Genomic DNA, 15984 nt, shown 5'->3' with positions numbered 1-15984 from the left:
TGATGGATATAGGAGTTTTGCCTATCAACAGGTTAGTAAACAGCCATCTACCTTCGCTTTCAGATTCTTGTTAAATACGTTTAGCATCCAAAGCTTTTGACATAAGGTTATTACACCATTTCTCTTACCATCCCCAAGTGAAAAGAAAATTTCTCCAACCCAGTTCCTCTTGAGCTTTAATGATTCGCTGTCCGTAAGATGTGACTCCTGTAACATAGCTATATTGACTTCCATCTTAGATAAGTGGGATAAACTTGTTGTCTTTTAATGGGAGAATGTAAGCCTCTGACATTCCGAGTAACTATTTTTAAGAACATATATAAAGCAAGTAGCATGAAAATTCATATGAACCAATACTAGCATATATATTTTGAAATATAAAGCGTATAATAGGTACGGAGTTAAACAATATGAGAATCAATCGATGAATAAAAAATGAAAGAAGTAGAAAAAAGAGGTGATAGAAGAAAATATGATAGGGTGTAAAGTCAAAGAATGAAAATGAAGAAGTGAAAGAGGAGAAACATATTGGTATAAGAAATATAAAAAAATGTATACCTACATTAGATCAAAACAATTTAAGGGGTGGGGAGGGAGGAGGCCACATGGAACGATGACCCGTCCAGACTCCGTGGGTACGGGCAGAGAGACTCCAAGAGGAAACATACAAAACGGACACATCAAACATATGAGACATGGGCCTGTAAAAAGAAGAATATATTAGTATCATCCAAAAATACAACTAAGTTAAAACATTTATCTTAACTTAAAGACAAATATTGTAAAAGCATAACCTGAAAAACAAAAGGTTATCATGCATACAAACTAATATACTTTACTTGTACTCCGACCAAGTCATTGAAGTAGCTAATCAGAGTCAGTATAGAGAGCGTATACATTAAAACTAGTAGAGATTCATTTGAAACAAGCACTAGGAACGTCCATCTTTTCCGGGCAGTGCATGTTGAGAAAGCTTCGTAGCTTAACCGGATCATCGTACGTGATGGTTTTATTATTTAAGGTGACCTTGAAAAAGCAAGGGTGAAATAGACCAAACCGTGCTCCATTAGAACGCAAAGCTGGTTTAATTGCCAAGAATTCTTTACACCGGTCAGCCGTGGGTTTTGCATAGTCTTGTGAGAAGAAGAGTTGGTTTCCTGAAGAAGAGATGCGTTTTATAGATCTGACCGCTGACAACACCTTAAGAAGATCTGTATATTCAAGGAAATATAAAATAATCCCTCTCGGTTGTCTCATGCCTGAAGACGTTGAGTGTGGAGGACCCAGCCTGTGTGCAAGTTGAATGTTAAGAGGGGTGCCCTCAGGTAGATGGAGCACTGTTGGTAGAAACTGCTTGAAAAAAGTGATAGGGTCGGAGCCTTCCGAACCTTCCAGCAGTCCATAGGTACGGAAGTTATTTCCTCTATTTCTGTTCTCAAGGTTTTCGACCTGTTCTGTAGTGAAGCAACCTGTGAATGAAGATTCTCAGCTTTGACTAATGATGAGCCCATCATTTCCACACTATGTTCTACCTTAGTGATTCTCTTTTCTAGACGCGCCCATCCATCCATTAGAATTTGTAATTTAGAGTTTGTTTCTTCAACGGAAGGGTGAAGAGCCCGTATCTCCTCCAGAAGCAGATCCATGGATGCGGACCATGTTTGTTTCGGTGGGGATGCGGGGGGTCTTTTTTCAACGCATTAGTTGGGGCTTTAGGAGCTGTAGAAGAAGCGTTCAAGGTAGATGAAGAGGCTGCTTTGGGCTATAAGGACACAGAGTCCTTCATTTGTGTAGTAGAGGCACTTAACCTTGAATGGACAATAAATGTGTGAATTGTGGATGTTAACACCGGTCTTACTTTTTTTCAATGTGCCCATACACCAGTACAATAAGCCTTAATACTTTATAAACTGTATAACACTTCAAAATAACAAGGAAGCTTGTCCTCTTGGTATTATTAGTGTTAAAGCTGTGTCTTAACCACAGTAGTGGATGCGTCAGCCAGCTAAAAGACAAAGCTTATAACCTGCTTTGTTCCAATAGAGCCACAGGAGTGGTGTATATAGTTAATGTTTGTGGGCAAACTATGATGCAAAACAGGATAAATCAACTGCTATGCATAAGGAAGTCTATAAGGTCAAGTGCTACTCTTCGTCAAGTTACATATGTAAAGAGACATATTCTTCCTTAGAAAAAATAAGCAGAAGTGCAGGAGTTAATGAATCCATTCATTTACAGTTCCAAAGAGAAAGTCTTAGCGAGCAGCGCGAACTACCGTGTTATAGACAAACCTCCTTACACGAGTAAGGGTTTAAATATATTCAAATGTATTCAACTGCGCGGAAGGTATCAAAATCTGTCAGCCATGGAGTTGTAAAATAGGCTGGGAGAGAAGAAGTAAAATGTCATAATACAAACGACTTAGTTGTACTTTGTATGAAGATGTTTCAGACATTCAGACATCAAAAAACAGTTGAGCGGTGATTCTGCTCACTGCATCCTGTGAGCATTCACAAAATGGCGGGCATCCATCCCGTCAGAGAAGAGATGAAAGCCAGCCGACTAGGACCGCCTGTTTACCGGCACTGCTCACACCAGCGACTTTCCTGAGATGTTCTGATGGCTGCCTCATTAATTTGGTCCGTTTCCGTTGTGAGGGAAGTAGAATAACTCCCAGTCTCTCTGCCGTCGCTGAGCGTGTTACGGAGATGCCGCCATCGTCTCTGGGCGCTAGTCATGCCCCAACATTTAGCATTAAGACTATTAATTGTTGAAGACTATGAATATAGCATTTATTGGTTTGGTAATGTGTTTTTTAAGTAGCTCCTTTTAGGTGCTTGTACTTATAGGTATAAGTTTTGTGGGGGCATAGGCATTGCATTTTGTGAGCGTGTTAGTAGTTGCATGACTGTTGTGTAAGTCATTTGTTTTCTAGCCCTAACTGGTGAAATTCTGTGTCTTTTCGGTTTTAATTCGTAGCCAGTGTTCTGCCTTTGCTGTTTAAGGCTCATCCTAACTTCTCAAACAGAGTTCATTTGAGAAGGCTACAGTGGAATATGGCTGTTATGAAGACATGCATTAACTAGGCTGATGGATTTGTCCCCTTGGTCTAAGATCTTTATGAATAGCAAACTTTTGCAGATAAAGGAGATTCAGAAATTAAAGCCCTTGTTGCTATTAGGAGTCCATGCAATGCAAGTGCCACCATATCCAAGGCTTAGCCTCCTGAGTTCTTAGTGATAGAAAAATGTTTTATTTGTTAACGCTCTGAGATAGATCAACTTAGCATCAATTAGTGAATCATTTAGGACAGCGAAAGATCTAAGGCAGCTTCTGGTACTTGTATTGATATTCATTCATGATTGTCTGTTCTCCTACAAGATGGAACTCTTGTACTATGCACTGTTATTTTTCTGTTATGTAGAGCAAGGTTAAGTGAATTGTGGATTACAGCTTCTAATTGTTGCTTAACAAATGCCATAATTTTAAAATAAGATTGTAAAGGCCTCAGTTGCATTACTGTTGCTACTGTCCTACTAGTCTTGACTGTACGCTAGGGTTTAGGAAGCAGATAAATATTATAAAAACATAGTACTCAATACTTTTTTTCCTGTTTTTTCCAAGTAATGTACATGGGGTTAGGACTCGCAAGGGACAATACGTTATTTAAATGGAACCCTTGGAAAGGTATTTTGTTGAGGAGCATAATTTCTCAGTTGAGCTCAGTTTCTGATTAGTTAGGCTTCAGCTCACTTGACTAGTTTGCTTTGATATATCCCCATCAGGTTGCTTCATTGACCCTGTACAAGTACTAGAACCCAGATTATTACCCACTTTAAATAATCAATAGTGTATCAAAATGCCTTTGTTGTTTCAATAAAATGGAGGTACATACAATATATACTTCTCTGTTTGGAACTGAACAATACGATTGTCTATTACCTTTTTCTTTTCCAATTAACTATTTTAGAAGCCTGCTGGTGTTCTGCTTTGAAGCTGATACCTTGTTTATACCAGAACTTGATAAATGGAAAAAGCACACATTTTTAACAATAAGTGAACTAAAATCCAAACTGCCATTCTTTAATGGACATACAAAATGTTAATCACATTTTCTGTAATTTGAGAATGTTTTAATTTATTTTTTTGTCAGAAAAAGAACAAGGAAAAATAAGTACTAAACGTACATAAAGCACTGCATTGAGTCTTTCCCCCTAGTATTGTGTATTCACATAAGAATTCTAAAAAGATACTGGTATCAGTTGGAAATGTACCATATTCTGCATCTGCAACACAATATAATTTATATACAAGAAAACCTCAGTCTCTAATCTTTTACTTTTTTATTTGTTTAAATCTTTTTGTTTAGTTTTTGTTGTTCTTACATGACCTTTGAAAAAGCTGGTGCAAGTAATGCAGTATAAACATGAAACACGTACCAGTACAGTGTCAGCACCTTATATTCTCAATCAAATTATCGAGTTTCAAGAATTAAGAAAATCAGAAGTGATAAACTGTATAAAACATTAACAATGACGATAACTAGTCCGTGCTGTGTAAAAGCATATGAAGAAATAAAGGAGAAAAAGAAGATGAGGGGGCGTGGCACTAATGTAGAGCAGTGGCCTGTGAGACGCTAACAATGCAGTGAGGAGGGGGTTTTCAGGGGCGCTTGTCTAGCGCCTCCATTGGGGGATGAGCGGCCGTAGGGCCCACGGTGACCATGGGGATCCCGTCCTCTTCAGATGAGTAATCAGCGGGTGATAAGTTGTGAAGGAAATCCGCTAGTATGGTCTCCCAACAAGACGCAAGGATGTATATACACCAAGGCCTCATGTATCTTCCCTGTACAGAGCAGTTCCCTTTGTCTGGGCCCAAGCTTGCATTGAATGTCCCCAGGCACTGACCGCCGGGGAGGGCGGACGACTTCCGCCTGAGAGGGATCAAACGATTGGCCAGGAGAAGCCCTAAGTCAATGAAGCGAGTGGCGGCCTTATGTTTTTTGTCTCTGCACCTCGGACCCAAAAGGCAGGTATGTAGTGTGGTGTACCCTGTGCAGTTCAATAAGAATGTGGTAATTTTTAGCTAGTAGTTGCAGAGTGATGGGCTGGCCAGAGCATGTGGAGGAGAGTAGCATGGAGTAGGGCGCAGCGGGGAACAACAGCATCAGTATGAGAGTAGTATCGGTTTAGTTTGTTCGCGGTAAGATAAGCCCCATGTGTTATGTAGAATTGGAGTAGGTGAAATCGAGCGCTGCGCGGATTAAAAGCTGGGTATTCCGGTATGGGAGACCATTCTTTCAGTGCAGGAGCGTCCCAGGTCTGTCTCCCAATGGCAGCGTAGTGGTGCGCGTGGCAATGCCGCTATGATGATGAAATCTTTTATTTTTAATGTGACTATAGGTGTCAACCTTCTGTTTTATCCTTGGGCACAGTGGTAGATAGTATCACCTTCTGAGTGTCATAGTGATGTGATCATAATGATCTTACAGTGTTGAAGTCAGAGGTCAATAGTAACTTGCGACAGTGTCATGCTCAGCTTCCTTAAGGAATGACTCCACTTGTTTGGAATAATGATTGCAATTGCTTCACAAGTTGTTTATCTATTTTCCAAGAGTTTTACTTAGCGCGATTATAGAGGGATCATTATTTTGGAAGGCGTGTATAGAACAATGGTCCCGGTCATTCTTCACATTTCAAATCTGTTGAGGTGCCATGTGTTCACAAACGCACAGCTGAAAATTTCTACATTGACCGTAGGACAGGAGACACTATAGTGGGATGCCTGAAATTCATGCAGCTTTTATTGGCTCTTGGAAAAGAATTACATGGTTGATTAAACTGTGAGCAGATGGGTGTAGCCTCAGCAGGTGAGTTCTCTAGCTTTAGTTTGCAACCTTTCATTACGGTGCTTTCTTTGCTACTTATCTTAAAATCTGATTGACTGACAAACCAAAAACCAGCATTTAGATTCCAGTGTGTCTCCCAACTGAACAGAAACGACCTTTAACTGCACCTTGGTTAAGAGAAAGAACTTAAACATTGGTTAACTCTTTCATTACAGAAACCATACCTGTAACCAGTTTTATTGACTGCTACCGACCAAACTGGCATCCTACGGACTAGTACAAATGATGCTGGAATTGAAAATTAAACAATGGGAGATGGAAACGAATGAAAGAATAACTTTTAGCAATCGCAGACAGTTTTTTTGTTGGTGGGTTTTATCTTCATTTTACCCATTATAATGTAAACACGTTCTACAGGGGTGGTTTGTCATTTGAATTGGGTAATATCATTACTCGCTTTTGGCTTCAGGGCGATCTGTACAGCAAGCAGTGTCAGTCAGTAGGTGTTTTTCTGGCCCTAATTACTGGAGCTTGAGGTTTTATATTTAATACACACTGGAGCAGCCTCCCGGTCAGGATCTGTGTTCCAAACATATTCAGGTGGACTTGCCTTTGAGGACTTGAAGTCCTTTAATGGCCCACAGAAATACTTCTCATCATGATATCTTTTGAGTACCTGGTCGAGATAGGAGACACTAATAGATGTGGGCATATGTTTCTGGCGTTAGCCACTTCCACCATGAGTTAGATCTGATCATTCAGCCCATGTTGGGAAGGTCTGTGAATCGCTGTTGTTGACTTGAATGGCCGTTGTTTATAGCCCATTATTTAGGCTCATTTAGATTGGGAGATCTAATTAAAAAGAAAAAAAGTGGAAACAAATTATGGACCGAGTCATAAAAGACCATAAGAAAAAAAACATGATGTATATGTTATTAATGTCTATTATTCAATCCCGTGTGGTGCCTTCTTAAAGATTTGTATGGATGCAATATTTGACCAAAATCCTCATCTTTCTCCATTAACTTCCTTTATTCATGAAATCCCCTGTGACTAAGTTTGTTTCTGCAGGAGCTCGACCTTGTCACCTTGAAAGTGTCAAACTAATCTTGTTTAACAGATGTCAAAGGACGTTTATATTTGTGGTCTTTTGGATATGTTGGGAGTAGTTTTAAGGATAGAACAAGCCTCGCCATAGCTTTGCTCAATAACCGATTGAACAATATATTTTATCACCCCTTTGTGTCCCTTCTCCTTTGAAGTTTATCTAACCTGACAAATAGGGGCTGATATTAACTGTTACTTGTTAACGGAAAAACAGCGCCTGCTTCTATAGCAAGGAGCAACTGAAATGCGGAGTTAAGAATTAACTCGAATATTTGTACTTGGGTACTGCCATCGTAATATTTCGAAGTAAAGCCTGGACTTTTCTTTAACATTTTCAGGCAAGAAGTCTTGCACCTAAAAAAGCCATTTTAATATACAGCTTTAAAAAGTGTTGTGAAGCGTGGGACTGTTCCCATACATACTCTATTAAAATATTTGTGTTCATATTCCACTATAATGAAAACATACTGATCATTCTGGATAAGTTCTAGTTTTGTTTGTTTTTGCTGAAACAAAAAGATAAGTGCATACATTTTAACATAATACATAGATATTTCTTTTAATAAGCGTCTAATGTTTTACAATTGCTACTATATCAATATGAGGAAATTAAATTGAGGGAGAACTTGTCTTACATGATAAGATATACGTTTTCATGTTTGAGACATGTCATGTGACGCGGTGTTCCTCATAACCTGCAAACCGCACTTTTCTTAAAGAAGTGCGCCACGTATTACTCCTTGTACCAGTGTGCAGTTCGCATAATCATCTCGAGACGTTTTCAAGCCTACTGAATAAAAGGAAAGCCTGCGTCTATGATATCAACCTGTGCTGCTATGCTGTTATTTTTGGGGGATAGTGCACATTTTCCTCTTGAATCTGGCTCCTCTCACACGTATGCATTCTGCAACCCCTCCTGCTTGGATGCAGTCTTGTGAATAGATGTTGCGTTTGGCGGGCAGTCCCAGTATGCTCTGCTTCCAGGACGGGCCCATAGTTTGGGAACAGAAGGGATCTGTAATAAGAAAAGCAAGCTATATGGCATTATGGAAGTAATTTAGTTAGGGTTAGAGCCTTACTTGAAACTTATAACACATTATTATATTCAAAAGCCATACCTCATTCATTAGGTAAATGCCTAAGATAGGTATGTTATGTTTCAGTACACTATGAGAATTTTGGCTAGTGCTCGTGAAATATTTTATAAGCTTAATTATTTTACTCCTTCAGTTGTTGAAGTCGATTTATTGGCCTATTCTTAAATTGTATGTTGATGGTACAGTACATATGCTCTTAAGGTCCCTCTGACATTCTTATCTCTTTCACTTCCTATATTTATGGATTATGCCATTTTCAGGCACAATGGTTTAGTTAATTTGATACACAGTATTATAACTTTGAATTTCTAGAATGTACGAACTATATCAAACAATTTATTTATTGCTTTTTTTTCTGGTAATGCCAATTACAAGTGCTTAATTACTACGTCTTATACCTTAAGTAGTGTATGTTTTCATGGTGACAAAAAAATTGAAAATAAATTGACAACGTGTGAATATTTCTTAAATGATCAGTTATATCAATTAAACAGTTGTAATGCTTGTCCGTATTTAAACACCTGATATGCCCACCTTAATGATAATTTTATAAATAATTAAAAAAAAAATTGATAGGGACTGCACTCACATTTTGCACATTCTCCCTACTGATTATTTTTTAATGTAATGCCTGCCAACATTTTTCACAGCTGTATGTCACAGAAAACGTTCCCTTCTCTGTGAACATAATCCAAATGTGTTCTTGTTTTATCTGATAATATATCTGTATTTATAGGTCACTTGAAGGGAATCTTGCCAGGCATAAGTTAATTGGCTGGAAATTGAGCAATTATTGAATCTTTAGTGTGTGGAAATGTGGGCATCCATTTGTCAATCTATAGTTAATCTTTAAATTCTAAATACTGTCCCTTTTCACAAATTTTCTAAACGCATACAATTAAAAAAAAAAAAGCGGCGTTAAGGAACGATTTTACTTTGCAAACTTCACTTCAATGTAATCTATTCATCTGAATATGTTATGTAAACTGTTGCTGCTCTCTGGGTTCAAAGCAAACCACAAAACATCTCAGTATATATTGAGGGCATGTAAAAAACATTAGCCTGTCAGTGCCCTATCAATTCATAATAAGGAAATGTGAAGTCTGATTGTATTACTTCATACTCTGTTTGCATTCAACTTCAATAAATGTCATTTATTTCAGTTGAGCGCTTTGCGTTTGACTGCATTAAAGTGCAGGCACTAATAAACCATTGAAGCTGCCTGTAGGTCTTTGCACTACTTTGGTCCCCCAGTCACTGACCTGCAGCATTTTCATATCTGAATAAACTATCCAGGTTATTTTTCCAAAGATTCATTTGCTAGGAACAGCGACCACCTCAGTGACTTGCCTGATGAGTGTGGCCTTCTGAACCTCTGCCTAGTAAATTGCGCTAAAAATGAACAAGCATTGGCAAAACCAATGTGTCTATGTTTAATGCGCCAACACATGAGTACACAGCTATTCACAAAAGTAGTTTACCACTTTAAAGCCTGCCCTATCCCCTTTGCCAATGATGAAGAAAAAAGTAGCTAAAACAATTGTTTTTTGTATGGAGAGTATATAAGAGATTTGTTATTGAGTGTGACTAACACAAGTGTACTGTTGAAGTGTAAAATAGTCCTTCTTGCATTCCAATGGAATTCTACAGCTTTTCAGCAATTGGATGTTTTTTTGTTTTTTGTAAACATCCAAGAGAGTTTAGTTATCTAACGAGCGCCCTCCACGGCCTGGTCGCCCCCACGCTGCCCGCCTGCTCTGCCTGCCCCCTTAACTGCTGCCTGCCCGACCTCGGATCCCAGGCGCCCCAGCCGCCGCAGGGCCGCCTGACCTCGGATCCCCGGCGCCCCAGCCGCTGCAGGGCCGCCCACCAAGCCCGCATAGGTTTTCCCGCCGTTCCCTGCCGCGACCCCGCCCCCCCCACCTGCCGATTGGCCCCCGCGCTCCCCGCCTCCCAGCGGACCCTCCCTCCCGGCTCCCTTCTTATGACGCCCCCTGAGCGACCGCGCGCAGCGGGAGCACCGATTGAGCGCCAAAGGTAAGCCCGTCTACGCCCGTCCGTGCCTGGACCACGCCCCGCGCCAGGACCCCTGGCCCCCGCAGACCCCAACCCACCCGCCGGACTTACGACGCCGCCACCCTAAACGCACTCAACACCGGCCGAATCCCAGGATGCTACCGAGCCACCCCGAGACGCACCCACGGACCCTTCAGCTGCCACTCCTGCAAGTTCACCTGCATCCGGACCTGCACTGCACCAACACTCACCAAGCCGAACACCAGCAGCAACCACTTGAAGTGCATCCTGCTCAACACCCGCTCCGTCCACAGACACGCCGTCCAACTCTGGAACCTCCTCGACACCACAGCTCCTGACGTCGCCTTCCTCACAGAAACATGGATGAACGCCTCCTCAGCGCCCGACATCGCCATCGCCATCCCAGAGGGCTACAAGATCACCCAGAGGGACCGCGGCAACCAGACCGGAGGAGGCATCGCCATCATCCACAGGAACACCATCCGCATCACGACCAACACCGACGACACCCTGACAACCGCCGAACACCTGCACTTCCAGATCCACACCGACCCCAAGACCACCCTCAGAGGCACCCTGATCTACCGACCCCCAGGACCCCGTACACCATTCAGCGAAGACATCGCCGACTTCATCAGCCCGCACGCCCTCCCCTCCGCTGACTACATCCTCCTCGGGGACCTCAACTTCCACCTGGAGAACGACAACGACCGCAACACCACCACCCTTCTTGACAACCTCGCCAACCTCGGACTCAAGCAGCTGGTGACCACCCCCACCCACCTCGCCGGACACACACTCTACGCCGTCTTCTCATCCAGCAAGGATATCGTCTTCAGCCACGCCACCGGACTCCACTGGACGGACCAAAGCTGCATCCACTTCAGCTTCAGAAGGACCACGATCCACCACCACCACCAGCCACAGGTTGCACGAAGAAGCTGGAACAAGATCACAGCCGACCAACTCGCCGCATCCCTGAGCCAGAACCCTCCCGCCAGCTCAGCGAACCCCAGCCAGGCCGCCGACAACCTCACGAAGTGGATCAGCAACTGTGCGGACGAACTCGCCCCTCTGAGGACCCCGCCCAGCAGACCCGGCAGCAAGAAGGCCCCTTTGTTCACCGACGAACTCAAATGCTCCAAGAAGAACTGCAGAGCCCTCGAGAAAGCCTGGAGAAGAGACCCAACACCAGACATGACTACCCTCGAGCTCGCCACCCGAAAGCACCATCAACTGATCCACGCCACCAAGAAAACAGCATTCAAGGACCGCCTGGACAACAACGCACACAACAGCAAGGAACTCTTCAACATCGTGAAAGAGCTCTCCAACCCCAACGCCGGTAACGACATCACCCCATCGCAAGACCTCTGCAACTCCCTCGCCTCGTACTTCCACAACAAGATCGCTGACATACACAACAGCTTCAGCACACAAACAACGCCCCCCACGACCGAACCAACGCCCCCCACCACCACCCTTGGCGCCTGGACACCGATCAACACCGAAGACACCATCCGCACGATGAACTCCATCCACTCCGGATCCCCAGCCGACCCCTGCCCTCACCACATCTTCAACAAGGCCGACGCTGTTATCGCACCCCACCTGTGGGACATCATCAACACCTCCTTCGACACCGCCACCTTCCCGGAGAGCTGGAAGCACGCCGATCTCAGCGCTCTACTAAAGAAACCAACAGCGGACCCCACCGAACTCAAGAACTACCGCCCCATCTCGCTCCTCCCGTTTCCAGCCAAAGTCATCGAGAAGACAGTCAACAAGCAGCTGGCCGCCTTCCTCGAGACTAACGCATCCCTCGACCCCTCACAGTCTGGCTTCCGGGCCAACCACAGCACCGAAACCGCCCTCATCGCTGCCACCAATGACATCCGAGCCCTGCTGGACAACGGAGAAACAGAGGCCCTCATCCTCCTAGACCTCTCCGCGGCATTCGACACGGTCTGCCACCGCACCCTAGTGCAGCGCCTCAACAACGTCGGAATCCAGGAGAAGGCACTGGATTGGATCATCTCCTTCCTCGTTGGAATCCAGGAGAAGGCACTGGATTGGATCATCTCCTTCCTCGTTGGAAGGACAGAGTTCGCCTACCCCCGTTCAGATCTGCAGCAACAGAAGTCATCTGCGGTGTTCCCCAAGGCTCCTCGCTCAGCCCCACCCTCTTCAATGTCTACATGAGCCCCCTTGCGGCCATCGCACGCCAACACAACCTCAATATCATCTCCTACGCCGACGACACACAGCTGATCCTCTCCCTCACCAACGACCCCGCCACCGCCAGAGCCAACCTACACCAAGGGATGAAAGACGTAGCCGAATGGATGACGACCAGCTGCTTGAAATTGAACTCAGACAAGACGGAAGTCCTCATCCTGGGCTCCTCGCCCTCCGCCTGGGACGACTCCTGGTGGCACCCCGCCCTGGGCACCGCACCCAAACCGACAGACCACGCACGCAACCTGGGCTTCATCCTGGACTCCTCCCTCTCCATGACCAGACAAGTCAACGCCGTCTCCTCGTCTTGTTTCAACATCCTGCGCATGCTACGCAAGATCTTCCGGTGGATCCCCACCGAGACCAGGAAGACGGTCACCCAGGCCCTCGTCACCAGCCGTCTGGACTACGGCAACGCCCTCTACGCCGGAACCACCGCCAAGCTCCAGAAGAGACTCCAGCGGATCCAGAACGCCTCAGCGAGACTCATCCTCGACATCCCCAGACACAGCCACATCTCCAGACACCTGAGAGACCTGCACTGGCTCCCGGTCAACAAGAGAATTACCTTCCGGCTCCTCACCCACGCACACAAAGCCCTACACAACCAAGGCCCGAGTTACCTCAACAGCCGCCTCAACTTCTACGCTCCCAAACGCCATCTCCGATCGACCAGTCACGCCCTCACCGCCGTCCCCCGCATCCGAAGAGCGACAACAGGAGGAAGGTCCTTCCCCCACCTGGCCGCCAAGACCTGGAACTCCCTCCCTCCTGACCTACGCCTGACCCAAGACCACCCCTCCTTCAGGAAGAAGCTCAAGACCTGGCTGTTCGAGCAGTAGCGGACCCCCCCCCCAAGCGCCTTGAGACCCTCCGGGTGAGTAGTGCGCGTTATAAATGCCTTTGATTGATTGATTTAAATACAACTTTGTCCTATGGATTGCACCGTCCAATCTCTAACTTTGCGCTTCCCGCTATAGTGGTTATTTATTTACCTGTATTTCTAAGGTGAGATTCTGACCGAGTCATTGTCAATTATTATTAACACTTCACTTTCCACGGCTGAATATCTCAAAATAGTTACTGAATCGGGACATGACAAATTGAGCCGGGTATTAAAGTGCAGGTTAGATTACATTGTTTCTGCCTCCATTAATTGTGTTTGCTCCATTGCATTCGACAGATTTTGTTATTCGAGCAGAGTACAAGAATTACGCACTTTATCACTCTCTCAGATTTTACCGCTATGGATAAAAAATGGCGTCCAAACAATAAATCCTGTTGCGGTTTTCATGATTCATTTCCTTTTAACTATCAAGCATGAAACCGAGCCTTGATCTATCAAATATGGAGCATTTCGGTCTTTGTCATACATCAGTTTAATGGGCATGCTATGAAATGAAGTTGCCAATCGTGTTTAATACGGCTCTGCCACAGAAGCATATTTATGCGCCACCACACCTTACCTCATGCTATTTATGTATAGCCTCGTTGAAGTTTGAGTACTGCAACATGTATTCATGTCTAAAACCGTTTTTATTACAAGATTAACATTAAAATGTGCTTGTTTCTAGAAATAAAAATAATTAGATACACCGAACTGTTCCTCGTCCCTCATCTTTGAAACCATTCCCTCTCAGGACAGGCACTATAGCTGCTGTTAATACAATTCAGTCCTCTACTCCCGCCTTCCATAAGGAGGTAGCCAGCACCATAGGCTTCCTGGCTTTGTTTCTGGTTCTTATGAGACCATTATGACAATTGACTCTCCAGTAGATCGGACGCTGCAGGAGAGTCTCCTCTCTGAGGACCGCAGTTTCTGCTACTAGCATTCCTAAGTGCGACAATGGTACCAGATTGAGTAGAAGGGGAGGATGTCAATTATTTGTGTAGGATCATGCTGCAATATTTAAGCCGTTGTACTGTGCCAAACATAAGGCTCGTGAGTTATCCTGCAGTGTTGGGTGCCAAGGTTTGTTGAACTACCCAGCAGACAAAGATGTGCAGAAACCATGGATGTACAGTGGGTGGCGCTACTAAGGGGGAATGGGCGTCGCAGGAATGTAGGCCGTATATTTCAAGGTGACTTTGCAGTTCTAGGTTAGCATTTCCTTGTGATGTCCACAGCAATGATTTGTGGGTTAGAGAGAGGGAACCATTCTATCAGGAAAGGCCTTGTCCATTCTACTACTACAATTGAGTCCAAGATATATGGTAGCATGGAGTCAAAAGTCATGTAAAGGCAGAAATAGCAAAAACTCAGTCCCTCCCCTTGTCTCAAGAAAGGAGGTTTCAATAGATAATGCTTGCCCAGAGCCTATGGTCGACCTGAATATTTCTCGTCCGTTCACTTAATCTTTAATGGATCAAGATTCCACCCTCAAGCATGTGAACAAGATTGTGGATAAATAGGCCTTTTTGCAGGGTGACTTTTGAAGGAGAACATGTGACTCCCATAGCTTGAGATCATTATCAGAGTTGGTTCAAGGCAATTTACCTGATCACTCCAGAAAAGAAATGCTAATGAATGTCATTCTTCTGGACCATAAGAACACAAAAAAGAAAGAATATTTAGATTTTACTCCATACTGACATACACAGTTCTTAGAGCACTTCAGTCTCAGCGTTTTGAGACGTTAACATTGTTAAAGTCTAACATTTCATACAAAGACAGCGATTTTATTAATGCCAGTGTCCACAGTTGGAAGGTTGGGTAAACTGTTTTTCATCAGTTGAACAGATTGCCATTTTGACCAACCCGATATTCAAGCCCAAAATATTGATCTTCCCTACCTTACAAGACAGTGTTAATATATTACTATTATCAGTACTGTTTTATTTCCTAACCCTCAATGAAGTGAAAATAGAGTCTTTGGACACAAGAAGGATTTTCTGGTTGTTTGTAAAGGGCAGCTGCATTCTTTGTCTAATAACCTGTGTGTTACATTTGGCGCTGAAGTAAGGACCATAAGGCCATAAAGAGCATCTAGTAGTTTCTCTCAGGAGATGGGTATGTCAAGTGTTTCTATGGTGTCTTCAGTAGCACAATTGCTGAATGCATTGCAGGATTCAGAGTTCATCTATAAGTGGATTAGTGGCCACCTGGGCAGGTGTGCAAAGTTTTCTTAAGCTGCATCATAATTTAGTGTTGTAGACTACAAGAGGGAGATGTCTGTTCTACTACGTTTGAATATACGTACAAATGGTAAGTAAAATTGTAGGTCATGGTGTTTCTTTGTGATTGTCCTCTATTAACAAATGGCTTTGGTGGTCCTCGTAGGTAAGAACCCGGTCAGGGAAGAGAGCTAAGGATAAAGCCAAAATGGTTTGCCAGTAATTAACTTGTGGTTCTAATCTTCATTGTTCTAACACTAACCTGAGTTTGGCGATCTGGCAGTGGATCAAGCCAGGAGACTGCCAGTTATGTCAACCTGGTCAGTCCTCACTATAGGGCCAGAGAGGAGACGACTGGGCCTCACATTTCAATAGTTATGGTAGTGTTCCTACCCTGTAGTTGGAATCGCCTCACAGGTACAGCCGAGGAAGAGTATGACGAGTAAAAATGTTGATTACCAGTAAACAATCTGTGTATTTACATGTACTTGCTAATGAAACTTTGTCATTCTGTGGAGAGTTTGTTTTTTGACGTAGTTAACG

General features: G+C 43.8%; 1 protein-coding gene across 27 annotated transcripts in view; it reads left to right on the top strand.

Annotated features, from left to right (window-relative positions):
- Window positions 1–15984, top strand: part of CAMK2D (calcium/calmodulin dependent protein kinase II delta) — a 708539-nt gene that overhangs the window by 558646 nt on the left and 133909 nt on the right. The gene's annotated exons all lie outside the window — the stretch shown is intronic.

This window comes from Triturus cristatus, chromosome 2_2 (genome assembly GCF_964204655.1).
Source record: "Triturus cristatus chromosome 2_2, aTriCri1.1, whole genome shotgun sequence".
Taxonomy (NCBI): domain Eukaryota; kingdom Metazoa; phylum Chordata; class Amphibia; order Caudata; family Salamandridae; genus Triturus; species Triturus cristatus.
This window is presented reverse-complemented; position numbering and strand designations above follow the sequence as displayed.